The sequence below is a fragment of the Perognathus longimembris genome, chromosome 1 (assembly GCF_023159225.1).
Source record: "Perognathus longimembris pacificus isolate PPM17 chromosome 1, ASM2315922v1, whole genome shotgun sequence".
Lineage (NCBI taxonomy): Eukaryota > Metazoa > Chordata > Mammalia > Rodentia > Heteromyidae > Perognathus > Perognathus longimembris.
In genome coordinates this window covers 123,498,057-123,520,757 of record NC_063161.1, presented here as the reverse complement: position 1 = coordinate 123,520,757, position 22,701 = coordinate 123,498,057, and the positions used below count along the sequence as shown (strand labels likewise).

The following is a 22,701-nucleotide window of genomic DNA, read 5'->3' as shown; positions in this document are numbered from 1 at the left end:
AAACACTTAAAAAATATATGATCCTCTTGTCTCCCCTTCCTGTGGTTGTACCTGCACTATCTCTGTATCTTATCTGAGTACATTGGAAACCTTGTATACTGGTATTAGAACTAGGAAACTGAAAGGGAATACCAAAATCGAGAGACACAGGGTAAAAAAGACAAACGATTACAAAAGCAATACTTGCAAAACTGTTTAGTGTAAATCTACTGAACAACTCATGGGGGGAAAGGGAAAGGGGGAGGGGGGAGCCGGGAATGAGGAAGGAGGTAACAAACAGTACAAGAAATGTATCCAATGCCTAATGTATGAAACTGTAACTGGTCTGTATATCAGTTTGACAATAAAAATTTTAAAAAAAGAAAAAAAAATCTATTTTAGCAATACCTAAATATTGGAAATATGATTACATTCAGTATGAATATTTGATGTCATTTTTTAGAGTTTTCAATGACCAGGTTTTATATGCTATACTATCAAAACAAAGAGCTTATCAGAATAGAAAGCAAGAAGATAAAATGTAACCTACACATTTGGGCTTTTCTCCTGATATTATTCTACTATTTATAAATGCACAGGGCAAGCAACTCTTCCATTTCAGAGTTTGAGTTATTTATTATACTCATCTCTCTCTAAATTATTAGAATTTCAAATTATTAATGTCTGGCTGACTGATCATTTCTGCACATAGCTTCACATTCTTAAATTTTTTCTGCACTTTAACCAATCTGTTCTTTCTAAATTTCAACAAATATATCAAATACAATGTTTAATTTGCTAAAACAAAGTAACTAGGCAAAGCAGATTATTTCCTGTTAGTTTTGAGAATGATGCAACAGAGTCCCACAGAAGTGAAATGGCTTATACAGATTCAGTGGTGCTTCTCGGTAGAGTCACCTCCTTCCAGGTAGACTTAGTTCATGACAAGTAAACTACAATTCCTGTGTCTTCTGAGAAAGATATCTTCAGGAACTGATGTGCATTCATTGTGGCAAATACTCCGAATCAATATTCAAATGCTTTAGCATCTAACCCACAGGACAAACACTGATTAAGTATATGAAAGGTTATTGTACAGATAAGGAACCAAAACTGAATCTTAGATAGAGTAATAATTGTCTAAGAAAGAAAAAAAATAGATTATCAAAGAAAAAAACATATACACTTATCATGCAACCAGTTGATTGGGAGAAATATCTGTGAACAAATCGAAGGGAAAACATGAGTAAAATTGATAAAACTCAGAGTCTGTGTGTGGCCCTTATAGAAATATGAAAGGATCTGGAGCCAACAGGAAGGTTTTGAGATTGCAGCTTCGTTTCTGAAAAGGTTGACCATGTAGTTAGCATCTCAACAACTTATAGTTTTCTATGTCAGTAGAATTGAGTAACACTTGCAGACCTCAAGTACTTTGAATGGAAAATAAAAATCCATAAAACTTTTAGAGGAAAACAGAAGTAAAATCTCAAGGACTTTGAATGGGTGATGCCTTTTTTATGGATAACATCCAGGTAACAATCTGTAAAAGAAAGAACTGATAAGATGACCTTCATTCAAATTAAAGTTCTCCACTATATTAAACACATACATGCACACACACAATCAAAGAATGAAAATTAAAAGGTTCTCATAGAAGAAAGGTATTTTCAAAAGGCATATCTGTAATATGCCTATTATCCAACATGCACAAAGTAGTCTTAAAACTCAGGAACAATACAAAGTATAACCCAATACTCTGCTGTGCCCAGAGGCACTTTCATGGCAGGTTAACAAATTAGGAACAACTACAAATATTTGAGAAAACAATATATACAAAATTTTCTAAAAGAAGGCACACAAATTGCTAAACATGCAGAGAATCAATGATACAGACATAGAGAAAGGCACTGATTTTGGACCCAAAAGATTACAAGCAAGACCACACTAAAACCAACAAAACAACTATGTTCATCGCAGCTCAATTTGTAATTGCTAAAATATGAGTGGATCAAGAAAATGTGGTACAAATACACAATGGAATTCTATGCCTCTATCAGAGAGAATTATACTGCCCCATTCATAAGGAAATGGAAGGAGTTGGAAAAAATAATCATACTAAGTGAAGTGAGCCAGACTCAAAAAAACAGGAACTCTTTGGTCTGCCTTGTTGCAAACCATTGTGAGCACCTTGTCCTGCTGCAGCCAGGAGGAAGGCCAGGAGCAAAGCAATGACGGAGACCAGACTGTGGAATTGTTTTGAGGGTACCAGGAGACCTGCTGCCTCTCTCTGACAATATATGCTGATGGTCCCATGGACAGGACTTTTATTTATTATCAAACAAGAGTACAAGCAGGAAGGTCTCTACATCAAAGAGACTACTTCAAACAGGTAAGGGTGTCAGTTGAGGTGGGGTAACAATTTTAGGATTTGCAACAAGAAAACAACCAATTTGCATAGACAACCTACCAGCTCCAAGGTCCTATGATGTTTTGGATTAACAGGAGTGTGAAAACTGTGGCCATTGTAATGCTAAGCACAGTAGGTCATGACAGGGCCACCCTCAGCATTCTGAGGAACAGAGAACGGTGTTCCAATTCTCTACTGTGGAACTTATGGTCTGTATTTACAGTTTCCCACACTCCCTCATAGGGAATAATTAGTACATCTCTAGGAAAGACATAGCAGAAGATCACAATAGCTATGCCTGTATGAACACACAAGATAATGCCAAGCGAAATGAAATCTACGGAAATAAGTGGTATATCATTGTTGTAGTTATTTTCAACATGAATTGTGAAATCACAATTTTTTTCTCTCTCTCATATTTCCATCCTGTGGTTTTACTCCTGCTATTACTGTAATGGATCTTAATACCCTGGATACTTTATATACTTGTATGGGAACTCGGGAGGTGAAAGGGAATAGCAAAATTGAGAGACAAAGGACAAAAAGACTATCCATTGCAGTAGTGATGCTCACAAAACCAAGTGGTATTAATCAACTGTACAACTCACGGGGGGGGGGGGGGGACCTGAGGAGAGGGGAGATGGGGGAAAAATGAAGGAGGAGGTAACAAGTTGGATAAGAAATGTACTTCCCTTACATATGAAACTAACCCCTCTGTACATCACTTTGACAATAAAGAAAAAACAAGAATTTCTGAGTTTCCAAAGACTGAAATTACACATTACATACTGTGCTACTGTATTTGCAGCACAGAAAACCAATAAAGGACTAATTAAAATGCTTACAATCTTGTACAGGAATTTCACGAACATGAGGCTCGTAAGTCTAATAGGCATATTAAGATCTTAGATGACTTTCATAATCAGACAACTCCAACTCCAAACCATAAGGCGATATATGAATAACTACCCTAAAATATGGTCCAAAAATGACTTAAATAAAAATTGAAATGGGAAAGTGTAAAGTTTATACAACTGCTTTAGAAAGAAGAAGTCATTAAATAGCTAATGAAGACATACCATACAACCCAACACATTTACCTCTTCTTGTACATAGGCACTTGAATTCCAAGTGCTACACATGTTAATCTTCAGAGAAAGTTTATTTTTTCCTGAAGACTCAGAGTGCAAAGATGGTAAAAATTAACCCTGGACCAAAAGTCAAACAAATAATAAGTTGTGGTACATTTAAAGTTGTACATCATTGCAAAGTGAAGTGCAAATATAACTCAACCCTGTCTACTCTCGCAGACCTAATTGTGAGCAAAAAATAGGAAATCGTGAAACAAGAAATTGATGTGATTTTTATAAAGTGAAACAAAATTATACTGCGCTGATAAAATTATCTATCCCTATACAGCAGAAAAAAGCAACATTACCTCTGGGGAAAGAAGCTTGGATAGGAAGAAGTTGCAAAATTGAGGGAGAGACATAGGTCTTTTTTCTCAAAAGATTGATGAATATACTCCAAAGCTTTGTTGCTACTTTCAACATCTAGATAGATGTTTATTCTGTTTGTGAATTTCTCATAATTAGCAGTGTCTAAGAGGAAATAAAACTCAGAGAAGATGGGTCCATTTTACAAGGTCACAGATGAAAAGGTGTGATGAAATTAAAATGCCATTTGACCTAATTTTTCCCAAAGTGTCTTTAAATAAATCTCATTCATCTATGTAGCCGTTAACTCCACAACAACACAATTGTCATTTAATATGCATGTCTTAGTCTTCTATAAGGAAATAAACTTGCTTCAAAAAGCTCATTAATTTTCTCTACAGACAATGACAATATATTTTACTTAAGTATCTCTAGCTCTACTTTCTCACTTCTAACATATAAATGAATGAACATGTCATTTACATCTGGGATAAATTCTCAATTACTTATTGTTCTTATACTTGACCTCACTTTGCTTTTTTTTCTCTTTATAGAGATAAGTATATAAAATTCAGAGTTGAGGGCTGGTGGCCCATACATGGGATCCTAGCTACTTGAGAGGCTTCAATATTGCAGATCTCAGCCAAGTTCTGCCCAAGCAGATATGCAAGAACTTTCTTCAATCGCTGAGTATGTTGATGTGCCTCTATTTATTATCTCAACTAGTGGGAGGCTACAATCTAAAGAATCAAGGTTATAGGCCAGCATGGGCATAAAAGTCTGCAAAGTTCCACCACAATGGAAGAATTTAGACAAGAAATAAGACACCCTACAACTGCCATTCAATTAAAATAGGAAGCATAAAATAGGCAGATCAAACTCAAGGCACATTTCTGGGCAAGGAAGCAAGACCTATCTGACAAAATAACCAGTTTAAAAAAAGGGGGTGGAAGTGTGGCTCATAGGTAGAGTTTAGGTCTAGAAAACAAACCTCCAAGATACACCCCCACACACACACACACTAAAACATGTCAATTCTTTTACTGGTATCTTCTCTCCCAGACCATCTTCTCTACCCACTTTTCATGTAGTGATTGAGCATTCACCATTAGCAGTTCCCCTAGTACTTAGTGAACATCAAATTATATTCCAAATTCTGTAGAATAATATCCTCTCATTAAATACTCATAGAAATAATGGAAGAGGTACCTTTCAAGTGGACTATAAATACATATTTACATTGATGTTTAAAACATATCAAATAGTCAATGGAAGTTCTTTGTTACAGTTGTCAGTGAGAACTGCAATCACCTTTCTATTCATTTACTCTTTTTACAAAGTATGGGTGTTAACCGAAGAGTGTTTTCACCATCCAGAATCCATTCCTACTCTTGTCAAACCAAGAAGAAAAAGGGCCTCATATTATCCCTTAGACGTCAGAGAAGCTTGACCATCTATATCCCAGTTCCTAGAAGTACTAAGGTAATGCAGTTTGGGAAAGGTTAAGAAAATCTAACTTCTATTCTAATCAATGTCCAGCACAGAGCATCTCTTAACTTCTTTTCAGATTCTACAGATGGGAAAGGTCAGATCCTAGCTGGAGAAAAGTTCTAATAATTCCTTGGTGGAATCTCTACTGAAATGAAATTCTTGAGAATAAGTTTTAAAGAATAGATGCAAGCACAAAGGGAATACCAAAATTGAGAGACACAGGGTAAAAAAAAGAGAAACAACTACAAAAGCAATACTTGCAAAACTGTTTGGTGTAAGTGAACTGAACACCTCAGGGGGGTAAAGGGTAAAGGGGAGGGGGGGGTATGAGGGACAAGGTAACAAACATTACAAGAAATGTATCCAATGCCTAATGTATGAAAGTGTAACCTCTCTGTACATCAGTTTAATAATAAAATTTTGAAAGAAAACAATATTTGAGAGGTGACTGAATTCTCTTTGCAGAAACAAACAAATGAATAAAGAAGGAATTTAAACAGGAAAATGACTATTGATACTAATGGAAGAGTAAAAGTCCACAGGACCTGAAATGGGACTTATAAGTTATGTATGCAATTGTAATTCACATATGTAAGTATCTAATGCTTATGAGTACAAAACTAATAGGGATGCATACAGGAACTTATAGAGGACTCAACAACAAACTATGGTTGATCATTTCCTAGATAGTAGAATAGAGTGTTGGCAGATGGGGAAATGATTGGAATAAAAAAAAATCATGAAGAAAAAAATCTGAGGGAATGCCTGATATTCTCCCACTATGGTTAAAGAGCTGGAATGAAAAAAAAAAAAGAATAGATGCAAGCATTAACTAAAGGCTCTAGAACAAGGAAAATAAAATTAAAACCTAAATACAGTAAGAATGTTTACACACAGATTTATTACTTATTTTTTACATGTGATTTCAAGCAAGTATGGTTGCTCAGACCCACTATGCCTCTATAAAGACAAAACGTTAGACAAAATTAAGCATCCATAATTATTCCTTCAGTGGTAGTGTCTTTGGAATCATTATTCACTGATACCATGAATTTATCTGAAATGAAAAGATTTACCATATACTTGATTTGGGAAATTTAATGCTGTGAAAACACAATGTTTTACAACATCTTAATCAATCCCACAAACCGAATTCGTAGAATTTGACAAGCTGAAGCTACATGCAATATGAAAATATCAAGAATTTAGAGTAGTTTAAATAATTTGGTGAGGAAATTAAAATAATATTCAAAGAACTCAGTGAACTAAGACAGTGAGAAATAGATGCATAGACAAATGGGACAGGAAATGGGACACAGAATTAAGCTTGTACATTTGGGATCAAGTAACATTTGAGATATCACCAAAATATTCCAGTGGAGAAATGGTGCTTTATAAAATTATACATGCATTTGTAAACAAAGTATTATTTTTGCAAAACAACAAAAAGTAGAAACAAAAGCCAAAAAATACTGTGACCTTGAAGGGAATCATAATTTTTCTAGGCAAGGCGAAAGAATCACAATGTTAAATTATTAATTAAATTTTATTAAAAATGAAAATTTGTTTTAGAATATAATTTCTGGAAAAAACAGAAGGGCAACCACTAACAGGAAATTATATGTAACATATAACATATAAATATAACGTAAAACACATGTATTGAATATATGCAATAAGTAAAAGTTCCCAAAACTCAAATAACTAACCACTAAAAATAATCAAATATGGTACTTTTAGACAGTGAAATACAATGAGGAAATAAGAAGGAATGCACTCTTTAATCACTCAACATGTGTGAATACTAATAACTATGTGCTGCACATGTGTGTAACTTGAAATTTTATTTGCCTTTTTTTTTTAATGAAACTCAGGTTCAGGCAATAAGTCTAATGTAATAGAAAGATGTTGGTTCTTGTTCAATTTTGGAGATTCCACAATGAGAACTCTCAAAGTGATTAGAACTTCAAAATTCTAATGCATTTTATATGTTACTCATTAACACAGACTATGTATTAAAATAGCATTTGTCTATTTGTGCTCCTTTTGGCTGTGGAAAAGATTTACTCCTCACAGCAAGAGGGGAAAATGTTGTAGACTATACATACAAGGATAATTTCTGAACAGATGATGCTTAAATTTTTACCAAGTAGTATGAAAAAGCACGATGGCAACATTCAACATATTTTAAAGTATAAATATATATCTTGCCAGTGGTTAATCATGGTGATTAGGTTTAAGATGATGGTAATCCATCAGTGTCTTTTGTCATGTTTGTATTCTCAGCATGAGAGGAAAATCACAAAGTGACCAAGTTTAATGAAGCCGGAAAAATTTGTTACATCTCCATATGGTAACATAAATGGGCTTTCTGATAACTATTATTTTATTTTTCATCATTCGGAATTACTGGGTATTTGATATTTTCACAGGAAAAATCTACTTTATAGTTTTAGGGCAAGATTTGCACAAATGATGTAAGGAAATGGAAGGACTTGGAAGAAGTTATACTAAGTGAAGTGAGCCAGACCCAAAGAAACATGGACGCTATGGTCTCCCTTATTGGGAATAATTAGTACAGGTTTAGGCAAGTCATAGCAGAGCATCACAAGGCCCAATAGCTATACCCTTATGAACACATAAGATGATGCTAAGTGAAATGAACTCCATGTTATGGAAACAATTGTTATATCACAGTTGTAACTACTTTCAATGTCCCATGTGTATATGTAGCTTCTATTATTGATGATGTTCTTGTATCACCTTCCTGTGGTTGTACCTACACTATCTCTGTAATCTTATCTGAGTATATTGGAAACCGTGTATACTGGTATTGGATGCAGGAAATTGAAAGAGAATACCAAATTTGAGAGACACAGGGTAAAAAAAGACAAACAACTACAAAAGCAATACTTGCAAAACTGTTTGGTGTAAGTGAACTGAACACCTCCGGGGGTGGGCGGGGAAGGGAAAGGGGGAGGCGGGAGGGGGTTATGGGGGGTTATGAGGGACAAGGTAACAAACAGTACAGGAAATGTATCCAATGCCTAACGTATGAAACTGTAACCTCTCTGTACATCAGTTTGATAATAAAAATTTGAAAAAAAAAGATTTGCACAAATGAAAAACCAGGTACCTTGAGGAAATCTGTCAATTGAGATTATTTTGGTACTTTCTAGGAGAAAAAAGTCATAGACTGTTATCTGCTATACAAAAGACTTTAAATGACTCAAGTAAAACCACTTACAATTCAACTGGAGAATCACTGAGATATCTTAAAATCTGTAATGAAAGTTTGTAGAAAATACATATCATAGTTTGAACAAACATCAGTTGTGTAACTTCAGCAAGAAAATTCTCAAATAATAAAAGATTATGAAATCATAAACTTCAAGAGTCTAATCTACTGAAGGAAATCATGATCATAAAATGTGTAGGAAAATCAGAAGTTGTTTTTTTTATTTGGGGGTGGGGAGCCTGGATGGATTATTTCTATTGTCTTCAAGAGGAAATGGATTACTGAGATCCTAACATAGTTTGAACTTTCTCTATAAGTTAGACAGTAGATTGACTGAAATTTTTCAGTACATGCTCAAAAAGTATCCAAGGTCCAAGATCACTTCTCTAGTTGGACATCTCAAAAGAAAGAGGGTCACCAAAGAGATGTGGAATTCCACTTCATCATGGAAAGAAACTTCTCCAAATACCCCAAGAGAAGATGGATTTTTGTAGTATAGAAATTGAAAGCCGTGTAATACCGTAGATTTTAATAAATTACCAAATCACCTTATAGCCAACACTTGCACTCAGCCCAGGTGTAAAACACTCATGGGCTCCTAAGAAGTTTTAAATTGTCAGCAGGCTAGGACAGTCATTGACATTTGTGTAAAGGGATCACGCATCACAGTTATCCTTCCCCTTCAGGTAAAATGGTGTGTATGGTTGCTAATTACTCTGTCACTATGTGTAACAAATGCTCATCATGTCTGTTAGATACTGATTACCCTTCAATGTCGTGTCAAGCAAAATTACAGTGCCAATGTAGCAAAACTAATTAGGCCACACTGACCTTAGCAGTGGGCAGTTTTCATCGATCTTAGCCTATGCTTGTTAGAAGTTTGAAAAATGGAAACAAAGTCAAAAAACATTTTTATTTATTACTAACCCTTTTTAATCACCTATTGACTCCACGTGATGGAACATTAATGAATCCGCTATTAAAGAATAACATTCAAAAATAGACAAAAGAAGAAAATCTTTTCAAATATGCTTTTAATTATATCTACCTTCAATTTAAATGTTCATGGTGCATTTGAAAATGTTTATTCATGTGTTGTAATTTTAATATAAATGCTCTTCATAAATGAGCAATAGAAAATATGTCACAATAAAATAACAGATTCTCAATTTAAAGCAATGTGAAATTGCACTTTTTTTTCGTGGTTTGATATTTCTCCTAAGATGCACTGTTAAAAAAGTAAGAATTTGAAGATTTGCCTCAGAATAGGTATTGCTTATTTATATATAGTAACAGATAATTTATTTCTCCACACTACAACTTCTGAGAGATATTCAGGTGGCAGCTCAATCATACAGAGGCAAGGTGAACCCTACTATTGTTTGTATAGCAATGTGATTTTCTTTATTTTTATTCCATTTAGTTTTGTATCATTTTTGCTCTTGTGTCAAATTCTTGCCAGGCACCAATGGCTCACTTCTGTAATCCTACCTTGCCAGGAGACTGAGATCTGAGCTTCAAAGTATAAAGCCAGATTAGGCAGAAAAGTCCACGAGATTCTTCTATCAAATTAAGTATCCAAAATCCAGATATAAAGCTGTGGATCACCTGGTAGAGTGCTAGCCTTGAGCAAAAAAACTCAGGAGGAGTGTCCAAGCCCTGAATTAAAACTCTATGACTGACACACACACACACACACACACACACACACACACACGTCATATTCTTGCACATTCGCATGAGTTGTTGACTTTCTATAATAATCTCACGTTTGATTCACATTTCAACAAATGATGACTTTGAGTTGATAGCTTACTCTTGACACATGACTGGAATCTCATAAATTTGATGTTTTGTACAGAACAAATTGAATAAGTTCCCATTTGTATGTTTAGATATATTTCATTTACACCATTTTCACTACTATAATCCTAGCTTCTCAGGGGACTGAGATCTGAGGTTTACTACTTCATCCATGCTAGACTTTTATTCTATTTCTCAAATACTATAACCAAGCATTAGGGCATTTTCATCATCCGTATTCTCTTCCTGCTTGATTTTTACTTCAGTTTATAACCATTGCTCAGTCTTTTACCTCATTAAGTGTTTTCTCAAAATGACACTTCAGAAACAACATCCTGTGATGATTACATCTAAAATTCCAGTTGTAATACTTGTTCATATCTATCATCCTCTTCTCTCCAAAGAGGTGACCACTATTTAATGTATGAAATAGATACTTAAATTGGATATTTTAAAGTCAGACTTCCTACTCTCCTTGTCTTCTTAATTACCATGACTCCATATAACCATAATCCTTTGGGACGGGATTATTTTTTTAAATTTTTACTGCTGGCCCCTAGTGCCAAAGAGATGAATGTTTGACAGATAGATAATGGGATAGGAAAAAATAATGGGAAGAAAAGAAAATAAAAATCAATGCAACAGCAATACTTACAAGACAATATGTTGTAAACTAATAGTACAACTCGACAGGGGGATTTGGGAAGAGGGAATTTGGGAGAAAAATAAGGGAGGCAGTAACAAGTCTGACAAAAAATGTACTCACTACCTTACATATGTAAATGTAACCCCTCTGTACATCACCTTAACAATAAAAAAATTAAATACATAATGATCCTCTTGTATCCCCTTCCTGTGGTTGGACCCGCACTATCACTGTATCTCATCTAAGTACACTGGATACTGTATATACTGGTATTAGAACTAGGGAAGTGAAAGAGAATATCAAAATAGAGAGACAAAGGATAAAAAGACAAATGACTCCAAAAGCAATTCTTGCAAAACCATTTGTTGTAAACCAACTAAACAACTCATGGGGTGAGAAGGAAAGGGGGAGGAGTGAATGAGGGAGGAGATAACAAATAGTACAAGAAATGTATCCAATGCCTAACATATGAAACTGTAACCCCTCTGTACATCACTTTGACAATAAATAAGAAAAAAAGAGAGGAGAGAAGATGGTACCATCACAATAGGGAGGCACCCCAACTCGCTCCAACCAAATAGTGAGCTGGGAACTCCAACACCCAACACCCCATCAAGAGAACAGCAAACGCAACAACCAGAACAAACAGAGAAACACAGGAAATGAAAAAGAGCAAAGAAAGAAAAGCCTATAAACTTCATAGAGCCAGAAAATCTCCGGGGTACCCTCCCCACTCCGGCCCAAACAGGGCCAGGCTGGGAAAGCAGCCCCAGTGCCAGTAAATGGGATGACAGACCATCAGCAACCAAAGAAGCAACAGCTGAAAAGTCCCTCCGCGAGTGCAGAGTCCAAACAGCAGGAGTTCCATGGGCCCCAGACTGCGCACAGACCGGACCAAGACAGATGGCAAGACAGATGGCGGCATGGGCGGCATGAGGTGAAGAACCCAATGGCCTATCCCAGACAACAACATCAGGGGAATCAGGTGGCGCTGATGGGGAGAGCTGGACAGGAAGAGCCAGGACCGCCATCGCCAAAAGATCGATCACCACACCCCAGCCCGGAAAAGCCCACAGCAGCACAGAACACACACACAATCCAGGACCAGTAAATTCTTCCCCATTGCTGCCCCCCCCCATGGGAGATCAGCTCTAGCAAAGACCCAAAACCTCATGTAGAGCTCATCACAAGGGGACAAAGAAGCTAGAGCTCCTTCCCTCTCCCTCCCTACTGTGAGGGAACAAAAGAGCCCCATATCTTACAGCTCTAGGATCCTACAGCTCCTGGGAGGATACAGGAGCTAGCAGCAGGTGGAGCAGTGCCCAACAAAGTGACTGGGAGACACCTTAGGCCACCGTCCCCCAAAGCCCCAGCTGGGGAGCCAGAATCTGTCTGCGCCAGCCCCCCTCCCCTCAAGCAGGGACCTGGGGACCAGTAGGAAGTTGAACACCACCTGAGGTACCCTGGTCCATGTGGACTTTTTGAACAATAGTCACAGGCTTGCTGGTGTGCAATACCAGCCCAGCAGGGTCACCTGGGCCTGAGCACATGCCGCCCCCCCCCACAGTGGAGGCACAGAGAGTTGGTGGGAACCAACCCAAGCCCAGACACTGGAACCTGCTGGGAACCATTCATACTGCCCCCACAGTAGATTACCGAGAGGGCACAAGCACCCTCCAACAATCTGGGGCAGCGCACCTCCAAAAGAAGCACAAGAGTGCACATGCACGCGTCCCCCAGAGGGCCAGCATGGATCAGCGTGCTAACCCTCCAGCAGGAGGATTTCATGCCCAACCCCCCTGCGGGAGCACACAAGGGGGCAAGCTGCCCCCTCAGCAGCAATGCCCGCTCTGATAGGCGCACTCCACATAGGTGGGCAGGGCCCACCAGTGGCAAAGCCTGCTCTGATAGGTGCACTCCGCACAGGTGGGCGGGCCACCCCTCAACAGCAACACCTGCTCTAACAGTATTGCCGCCCCTCAGTGGCAATACTCAATCTGAGAGGTGAGCTCTCTTGACCCACAACAACTAGAGGGGAAAGAATCAAAGAAGAGAAAAGTCTCAATGCCACGCTGAATCAGCAACCCATGAATCCCCAACAGGGGCCCATAAGTGTCAGCACAACGCAGCAGCAGATCTCAGTCCTGCAGAGAAAGACACAGAGCCTATCCACCCCTAACTGTGGTGAGGGTGACCGCCTGAGCAACAACCAATACGGTCATGCTCACCATAGGGCAGTAAGATTCAACAGCCAAACTCAAACCCAGAGCTAGGATATAAACAAGTCCCCACTGACAGACCAGAGGGAACCAGCACAAAGCCAAGCCAAGGTCGACACCTACAGGCCCCTGAAAGTGCAAAAATTCCAGATGCATAAATCACAAAGAAATATTACAAATCTCATGAAAGATCAAGCCAACTCGTCAGCTCCAAAAAGTAGTACGACTGAGAAGGAGATGGAGAATAAAACCGAACTGAGACTAAGATAGAAGAAATGATCAAAAGCCTCAGGAACAAATTCAGAAAACAGTTCCAGGAGTTTAGAATGGAAGTTTTGAAGGACCTTCAGGAAGTAAAGAAGGAAATGGAAGCATAAATAGATACAGTCTACTCCACCATTAAAGAAGAACTTAACATCCTGAGAAACGAAATGCATGAAAAAATAGAGCTGATCTGGCAACCATACACATCTCACTCACCTCAATGCAAACCACACTCAAAGCCACATCATAAAGAATTGGACATATTGAATATTGAACCTCTCTTTTGGACGAGGAAGAAGCTGATAAGGACCAGAAGATTACCACACCCCAAGAAACTGCCAAACTCCAGGGCAGACTAATTCAGGAGATAGTTGACACGGAGAAGAGATATAATCTGCGTATAATTGGAATAGATGAAGGAGAGGAGTAGAGCTATACAACACATATTCAATAAAGTTATTGCAGAAAACTTCCCCAATCTCACAAGGGATAACCTCACCCAAATAACAGAAGCATATAGGACACCTGCCAGACCAGACCCTAGAAAATCCTCATCTAGGCACATAATTATCAAGACCTCAGATCTCAAGAATAAAGAGCAAATTTTGAATGCAGCCAAAATGAAGAAAGAACTATATTACAATAGAAAAAAGATCAGATTCACCAAACTTACAATGCACAAAGAGCCTGGAAGAACACAATCAAAGTCCTCCAGGCCAACAACTGCCAACCCAGAATTAGACACCCAGCAAAATTAGAATTCGCCTTCGAGGGAAAAAACAGATCCTTCCATAGCAAAGAGGATCTAAAGGATTATGTGAATTAAATTAAAAAAAAGCCTTACAACAAATTCTAAGAGGGAAACCACACCCAACAGAAAACATACAGGACCCCAGACAGAAACAGAAAGAAACTACAATAGCCAGAGCCCAACAGGAAGAGCAGCTAAATAAAGACAAGAAAGAAGGGAGAGGAAAAACAGCCTAACAGGAAAATGGAAGGGAAAAAACACACTTATCCATGATCTCTTTGAATATAAATGGCATAAACTCTCTGATAGAGAGGAGCAGACTGACAGAGTGGATCCGTAAACAAAAAGTTGCTATCTGTTGTGTTCAAGAGACCCATCTTACAGCAAGGGACAAAAACAGGCTTTGAATGAAAGGATGGAGCAAGATCTTCCAAGCAAACGCACCTACCAAAACGGCAGGGGTATCCATCCTGATTTCAGACAAGCTGGACTTCTCATTAAAATCAGCTCAAAAAGATAAAGAAGGGCACTACATTTTAATACAAGGAAAAATCCAGAATCAAGACATCACAGTGATAAATTTATACTCACCGAACAAAGAGGCTCTAAATATGTCAAACAAATTCTCACAGAACTACAGAACAAGATAGACCCAAACATAATCATAGTGGGAGACTTTAATACTCCACTCTCTCAAAGAGACAGCTCCAACACACAGAGGATTAGCAAGGGAGCCGAAGACCTAAGTAACACCCTATCCCAAATGGATCTGACAGATCTGTTCAGAGTTTTTCACCCTACAGAGAGCCAATATACATTCTTCTCAGCAAACCATAGAACACACTCCAAAATAGATCATGTCATAGTCCACACAAAGAACCTCAGCAAATACAAGAATATTCTGATGTCATCCCAAGTATTATATCTGATCAGAGTGGAATCAAGGTAACCCTCAATAACAAAGGATACCACAGAGGCTATACACATTCTTGGAGGCTAAACCCCACACTATTATCCAACACTTGAGCCACAGAACAAATTAAGGATGAAATTAACGAAGTCATAAGCCACAACGACAATGAAAATATATCACAAAGAAACCTATGGGATACAGCTAAGGCAGTGCTGGGGGCAAGATCATTGCCCACAGCACTCACATTAAAAGAATGGAATCAGATCAGGTGAATAACCTCACAATGAAACTAAAACATCTGCAGAAACAAGAAAAAATTGAACCTAAAACTACTAGGCGGAGAGAGATCACAAAGATTAAAGAAGAGATAAATCTGATTGAAAATAGAAAGATCATTCAAAAATAAATAAAACTAAAAGCTGGTTCTTTGAGAAAATAAATAAAATTGACAGACCCCTTGCAAGACTTACAAAAAAAAAAAAGAAGAAGAAGAAGAAAAGAGACTAATATCCGAAAGATCAGGGACTCCACCTGAAAAATTACAACACATACACAAGATATTCAAACAATCATAAGTAACTATTTCCAGAAACTCTAATCACTAAATAACAATAATTTTACTGAAACAGAAATATTCTTAGAGAAGTATAAACTGCCCAAACTGAATCAAGAAAAAATAAATCAAATAAATAAACCATTAACTTACAGCGAGATACAGGGGGTAATCAAGAACCTCCCAACAAAGAAAAGCCCAGGCCCAGATGGATTCACCAATGAATTCCATAAAACCTTTAGTGACGGAGCTAATGCCAATACTCCTCAAACTCTTCTGCTAAATAGAAACAGAGGGAGAAACTCCAAACTCATTCTATGATGCTAATATTATACTCATCCCCAAACCAGGCAAAGACCCAACAAAAAAAGAGAACTACAGACCAATATCACTAACGAACACAGACGCAAAGCTCCTCATCAAAATATTAGCTAACAGGATCCACAAACTGATCAAGAAAAGTATACATCATGATCAAGTTGGATTCATCCCACAGTCACAAGGATAGTTCAACATCTGTAAATCGATAAATGTAATTCACCATATTAACAGAGCTAAGACCAAGAAATATATCATCATCTCAGCCAATGCCCAAAAAGCCTTTGACAAAATACAACACCCATACATGTTAAAAATCCCTGGAGAGAACAGGAATAGAGGGAACATTCTTTAAAACAATAAAAGCCATATACAACAAACCAACTGCTAATATCATATTAAATAGGGAGAAACTAAAACCGTTCCTCCTAAACTCAGGAACAACACAAGGATTCCCAGTATCCCCACTTCTTTTCAACACAGTGCTGGAATCCCTAGCCATAGCAATAAGGCAAGAGGAGGGCATCAAAGGGATCCACATTGGCAAAGAAGAAATCAAACTATCCCTATTCGCAGATGACATGATCTTATATCTGAAGGACCCAAAAAACTCAGTCCCCAACTCCTACACCTAATAAACCATTTTGGCAAAGTAGCAGGATACAAAATCAACCCTCAAAAGTCAGCAGCTTTTCTGTACACCAGCAATGTGCAAGCAGAAAAGGAAATTATGGACATAATACCTTACCTAGGGATCAACCTAACTAAAGATATGAATTACCTATTTAATGAGAAGTGTAAAAATCTAAAAAAGGAAATCAAAGAGGATACAAGGAGATGGAAAGACCTCCCATGCTCATGGGTAGGCAGAATCAATATAGTGAAAATCGCCATACTGCCGAAATTTTTATACAAATTCAATGAAATCCCCATCAAGATCCCAGCTACATTCTTCACTGAAATAGAGAAAGCAACTCATAAATTCATATGGAACAGCAAAAGACCTAGAATAGCCAAAGCAATTCTAGGCAAAAAAAAACAGTGCAGGAGATATCACAATACCAGATTTCAAGCTCTATTATAGAGCCATAATAACAAAAACAGCCTGGTATTGGTATAAAAACAGACCTGAAGACCAATGGAATAGAATAGCAGACCCAGAAATAAAGCTGCATTCCTACAGTCAGCTGATATTCAACAAAGGATAAGACATAAAATGGAAAAAACATAGCCTCTTCAATTACTGGTGCTGGGAAAACTGGGCAGCCATATGTAGAAAACTCAAAGTAGACCCTAGCCTATCACCATGCACCAAGATCAACTCAAAATGGATCAAGGACCTCAATATCAGACCTGAATCTTTGAAACTACTGAAGGATAGAGTAGGAAAGACACTAGAACTTACAGGCACAGGAAAGAACTTCCTGAATATAGTCCCAGGGGCACAACAGATAGGGAAGAGTCTTGACAAATGGGACTACTACAAAATAAAAAGTTTCTGCACAGCTAGAGACATAGCCACCAAACTAGAAAGACAGCCAACCATATGTGAAAGGATCTTCAGTACAGCAACAGACAAAGGCCTAATATCTGTCATCTACAGAGAACTCAAAAAACTAACCCCCTCCCAAGCCCAGTAAACCAATTATTAAATGGGCAAAGGAGCTAAAGAGAGTCTTCACAGGAGAAGAGATAAAAATGGCAAAGAAATATATGAGGAAATGTTCAACATCCCTGGTAGTAAAGGAAATGCAAATAAAAACAACCCTGAGATACCACCTCACTCCGTTAGAATGGTCTATACACTGAATTCAGACAACAACAAATGCTGGAGGGGATGTGGGGAAAGAGGAACCCTTCTCCACTTTTGGTGGGATTGCAAATTATTACAACCACTTTGAAGAACAGTATGGAGATTCCTCAAAAAGCTCAACATAGACCTACCCGATGACCCAGCTATACCACTCCTAGGCAACTATCCTGAACAACAGGTTTCAGGATATCAAAAAGACATCCATGTTTATCGCGGCACAATTTACAATAGCCAAAATATGGAAACAACCCAGATGTCCCACTACCGATGAATGGATCCAAAAAATGTGGTACCTATACACAATGGAATACTACATAATGATTAGAAATGATAAAATATTGGTATTCACAGGGAAATGGTCAGAACTTGAACAAATAATGTTGAGCGGGACAAGCTTAGAACACAAAAACAAAGGGACATGATCTCCTTGATATATGACTGTTAAGGTGTGTGTGTGGTGGTGGGGAGGAGGGGTGGCGGGGGTAATAGTAGAGACCAGGTCTGCAAAACAAAAAACTTATTTTCAAATGGTATTTCTCACAGGTGTGGGTCAGCAACCTTACATTATGTAACTAAAACCAAACAACTACTAAACATAAAAAAATCTAAAATAGACTTCTCAGTGGATCACAATAGCTCAAAAGCTATGTATGTATGATCATATAAGACAAGGATAAGAAAACTCTATTATTGACGTTATATTTAAAGTTCTAGGTGAATTTCCTTTCGTGTATGCCACTTGGCTACTGTATATGTTATTGGTACACTGGGTATTGTATATATGCCTACCTGATCTAGGGAAGGGAAAGAAAAACGAGGGTGTAAGATATCACAAAAAATGTACTCACTGCCCTATTATGTAACTGTACCCCTTTTGCACAACACTTTTTCAACAAAATTTAATTAATAAATTTAAAAAAAAGAAAAAAGAGAAGAAAAGAAAAAAAACTAAAAAAAAAGGGTTCTTAAGTCAAGATTAATTAGGTGGCAAATCTTGGCTCTCTGTTTTCTATAAGTTATCTGAATGCTTATGATTAATACCATAACAGTTACTAAGAATAGTTTTGATATATAACTCTTAAAATTGTTATGATATTTAAATGACATAATATATGTTAGAATTGCAGGAAATTGAAAAGCTGAGCCCTTTATAAACATTTCTATTAAGTACATTTAAAAATTATAATGTAGCACTATTGAAGGAGAATAAAATCAAAGAACTTCATGATTTATATTTATGATACAATAATGCACACAGGGTGGCTCTGGTAAAATAATAGCGAAAGTGTTCTTTCTTTTTGTCTATGAGGGAAAAAACACAAACACAGAAGCTGTCCACCAAAAATATCCAAATTATCTTTTGACAAAGACAAAAGAAAAGACAGAATTTTAAACAAGTGGTCCTGGCAAAACTAGACATTCACATGATAAAAATAAAAATAAGTAAATTTAATCTGGACATAGAACTTATACCTTCAAAAAAATTACCTTTAAATTACTTTAAAGTACCTACATAACACAATCACTACAATCAAACAAGACATATAGACAACAAACAAACATTAAAAGATATCCCATATCAGGGCATTAGAAGTTGAAAAGATAAAGAAAAACAATGTAATGCAGTAAAAGAAAAACAATGTAATGCAATGTTTGCAGAACACTGACAAGACTAATGTTGGACAGGATGTGTAGCAACAAGAACCCTCATTCACTATGGCAAAAAGTCAAAACATATTCAATAGTCTTTCTATAAAATTAAACAACCTCTTACCATAAAATGCAGAGATCATACGTCCTGTTATGAACTCAAATTACCTGAGAACTTATATTCTTATGAAAACCCATGTACTTGTGTTTATAGCAGTTTTCATCCTAATCACCAAAATCAAAAGTAAACTAGATGCACACCAATAATAAATTGTTCTGTATTCAGGAAAAGGCATATTATTCAGCACCAAATGTAACTGAGTTACAGCTTTAAAAACATGTTAGGTATTTAAAGGGGCTTTACTAAATTAAAAGCCAATTTGCAAAGGTTGAATCCTACAGAATTCCATGAAACCATGGAGGCAGTCAAAAGGTCCGGTGTTGTCAAGGGAGGAAAGGCTGAGTAGGGAGAGAACAGAGGTCTTTTCAGATAGCAGTAAAGCTCTCATCATTCAGGATATTATGATACAATAAGATCAGATTCATGTCACAATGCTTTATCCACACCCAAAATATGTATTAGTAAACCTAAGTGAAAATCATGGACTTTGACTGAACATATAGGATGTGCATGTGGATATTTATTGCCCACAATAATATCACTCTGGTCATGGATGCTGACAGCAAGAGAGGTTGTGCATGAAGTTGGTGCATAGTAAATTTTAACTACCTACTTCATTTTGCAATTACCTTAAAAACCTCCTTTAAAAATAAAATCGGTGCTGGGTGTTCTTGGCTCAACCTGTAATCCTAGCTACTCAGGAGACTAACACCTGAGGATATTGATTTGAAGCCAGCTCAGGTGGGAAACTCCAAGAGACTATCTCCAATAAACTGCCCAAAAAAGCCAGAAGTAACATTGTGGCTCAAGTGGTAGAACACCAGCAGTGCACAGGCCCAGAGTTCAAGTCCCAAAGTGGCAAAAAAAAATACAAGATAAAATCTGTAAAATTGATGACTAGTATTATGATTAAAGCTAGATATTTGTGCTACTGATAATGACAGATGAGCAATTTGAAACCAACTGAAAATCTAATCAAAGTCATCTAAAATATGTTTCTGAGAAAAGGCATTATAGCTCTAACTCTGGAGACAAGATTGGTCATCTGAATGTCAAGACTAAAAGGAGATTCAGTGTGAAGGCAGTGGCTACTGGTCTAATAATTACATAGGAAAACCTACACTAACATGTTCCTAATGAAATCAAAATAGAAAAACAAATAGTACAGTTACTATAATGGTTTCGATATTTATCATAAATGAATAGACTCCATTAGAAACTCATGCAAGAGTATGAATTAATTTTACAGAAAGAAATAATATCCATATTGGAAAACTTGTGACACTGTATTTTCTTTAGAAATTTCATAATTGCAATTAAGAATATCTAAGACTAAGCAGGAACAATTTGATAGGAAAACATAAATCATCATATTGGATAAAAAAGATTTGCATATAATTGACAGATTTACTCAGTACATTTATAATGTTTTCAAATCCCACTGAAATTATCAGGAAATAATTACATGTCAGTTTTTTTATGTCATTCTAACTATAGCATGTTACCACAAGGTAATAATTCGATTGAGTTTCAAACTATATGTAAGACAAAATTTCTTATATCATTATCAGCAATAGTAAAACCTATCAATCCTTGGAGGCCACATTAGAAAAGCCTGGTATATCAATATGCTAAAATTATCCTGAATAACTAAAATAATAATTAGTATTTCAATTCACAGTTATTACTAGAAAATGCTCGAGCAAAAATATCTAATATGATATTGGTACTAAGGTTGAGATTTTTGTAAAATTAGTGTGCACATGAAAGATAATATATAAAAACAGTGAGAGATTATGGCTGATGTTTTAGAGTCATTCTTTTTGGAGCATTTTTCTTTAACATAATGACTTTTCACAAGGAAAAAAACCCTGATGAGCCAATTTTTATTATTCTAAATTAATACTGCAAACTTACAAAGTGCTTAGAAATGATTAGAATGGAAACTGTTAGAAGAGAGAACACCATGACCTCTTGCTCATGGATAAAGAAACTGACCTTTAAGTTAAGGAGAGGGGAAAAAAAGGAAAGAAAACTATCACGTATTAAACAAGTAACTTTGTTAATATCTGCTAGAGAAATGAGACAGGAAACACTGACAGTCCTCACTGACCTTCCAGGTACCTATGACACAATATAACTTTGAGGCTTCAAATAAAAAATGCAGTCTATTGTACCTGACAAGAAGCTTTACACTTTCATTATGCGTATAATACCTAATAGATCTTTTGGAATCATTACCTGTCAAAAGGGGAAGAGAAAGGCAAAGGAAAAACCTTGAAAAGTAGAGTTTGTCAAGGGTCAAAGTAAATGGCAATATACTTTAATAAGCAATAAGCTTTACATTATTTCTGGGTGGCCTATACACTCAGTCGACTGTGGTAGCATAGATTAAATTGCAGAATAACTTCACTTTGGTTGAGAACACCCTTATGGGATGTCTCTCTTTCCATTAGTTTATATGTAGCTACAAATAAAAACAAAAACAAGTAAATGTCATTAGTAATGAAATAACCCATAATATACTTTGAAGCTACAAACCTTAAGGCACATTGCATGTTTGTGCTTGTTACCATTTTTATGTTATCTATATCATTTTTCTACATATTGATAGTTAACATTGAGAAGTAAATGTGATTTGCACCTTTCCAGTACTCCTTGGGTAAGTAATCCCTTATGCCAATCAGAGAGCCAAAATGCACACATCATAAAATGAAAATTGTGCTAAGGTTGAGGAGGACAGGAACTCTATTTTTCAGGAAAATGGCCCTTATCATATTGTTTGCCAGCCAAACAACAGGAACTGCCTTCACAACTAATCTTGCAAGTCGGAAGATGACACTTTCTATGCCTCCATGAAATCTCGATGCATCACAACCTAGTGGCAGAATAACTTGATGTAAAGATAGAAATGAACAGAGCTCAGGCTAATCAGATTCTCATGTGTGCTGTATTCTAAAATACTTTGTTATCTTTTCTGATTCTTGAGTTCTTGACCTTCTCATTGCCCTGTAAGGAACTAAATTCAATATATGATATGGTCCTCAAAGTTACTACCAACTTTACATCCTGTTTCTATTTGGAAACAAAATTTGCCCT

General features: G+C 36.7%; 1 pseudogene; it reads right to left on the bottom strand.

Annotated features, from left to right (window-relative positions):
- LOC125352742 overlaps nucleotides 1-12,031 on the bottom strand; it is a 189,914-nt pseudogene extending 177,883 nt beyond the window's left edge.
- Nucleotides 12,032-22,701: the final 10,670 nt, after the last annotated feature.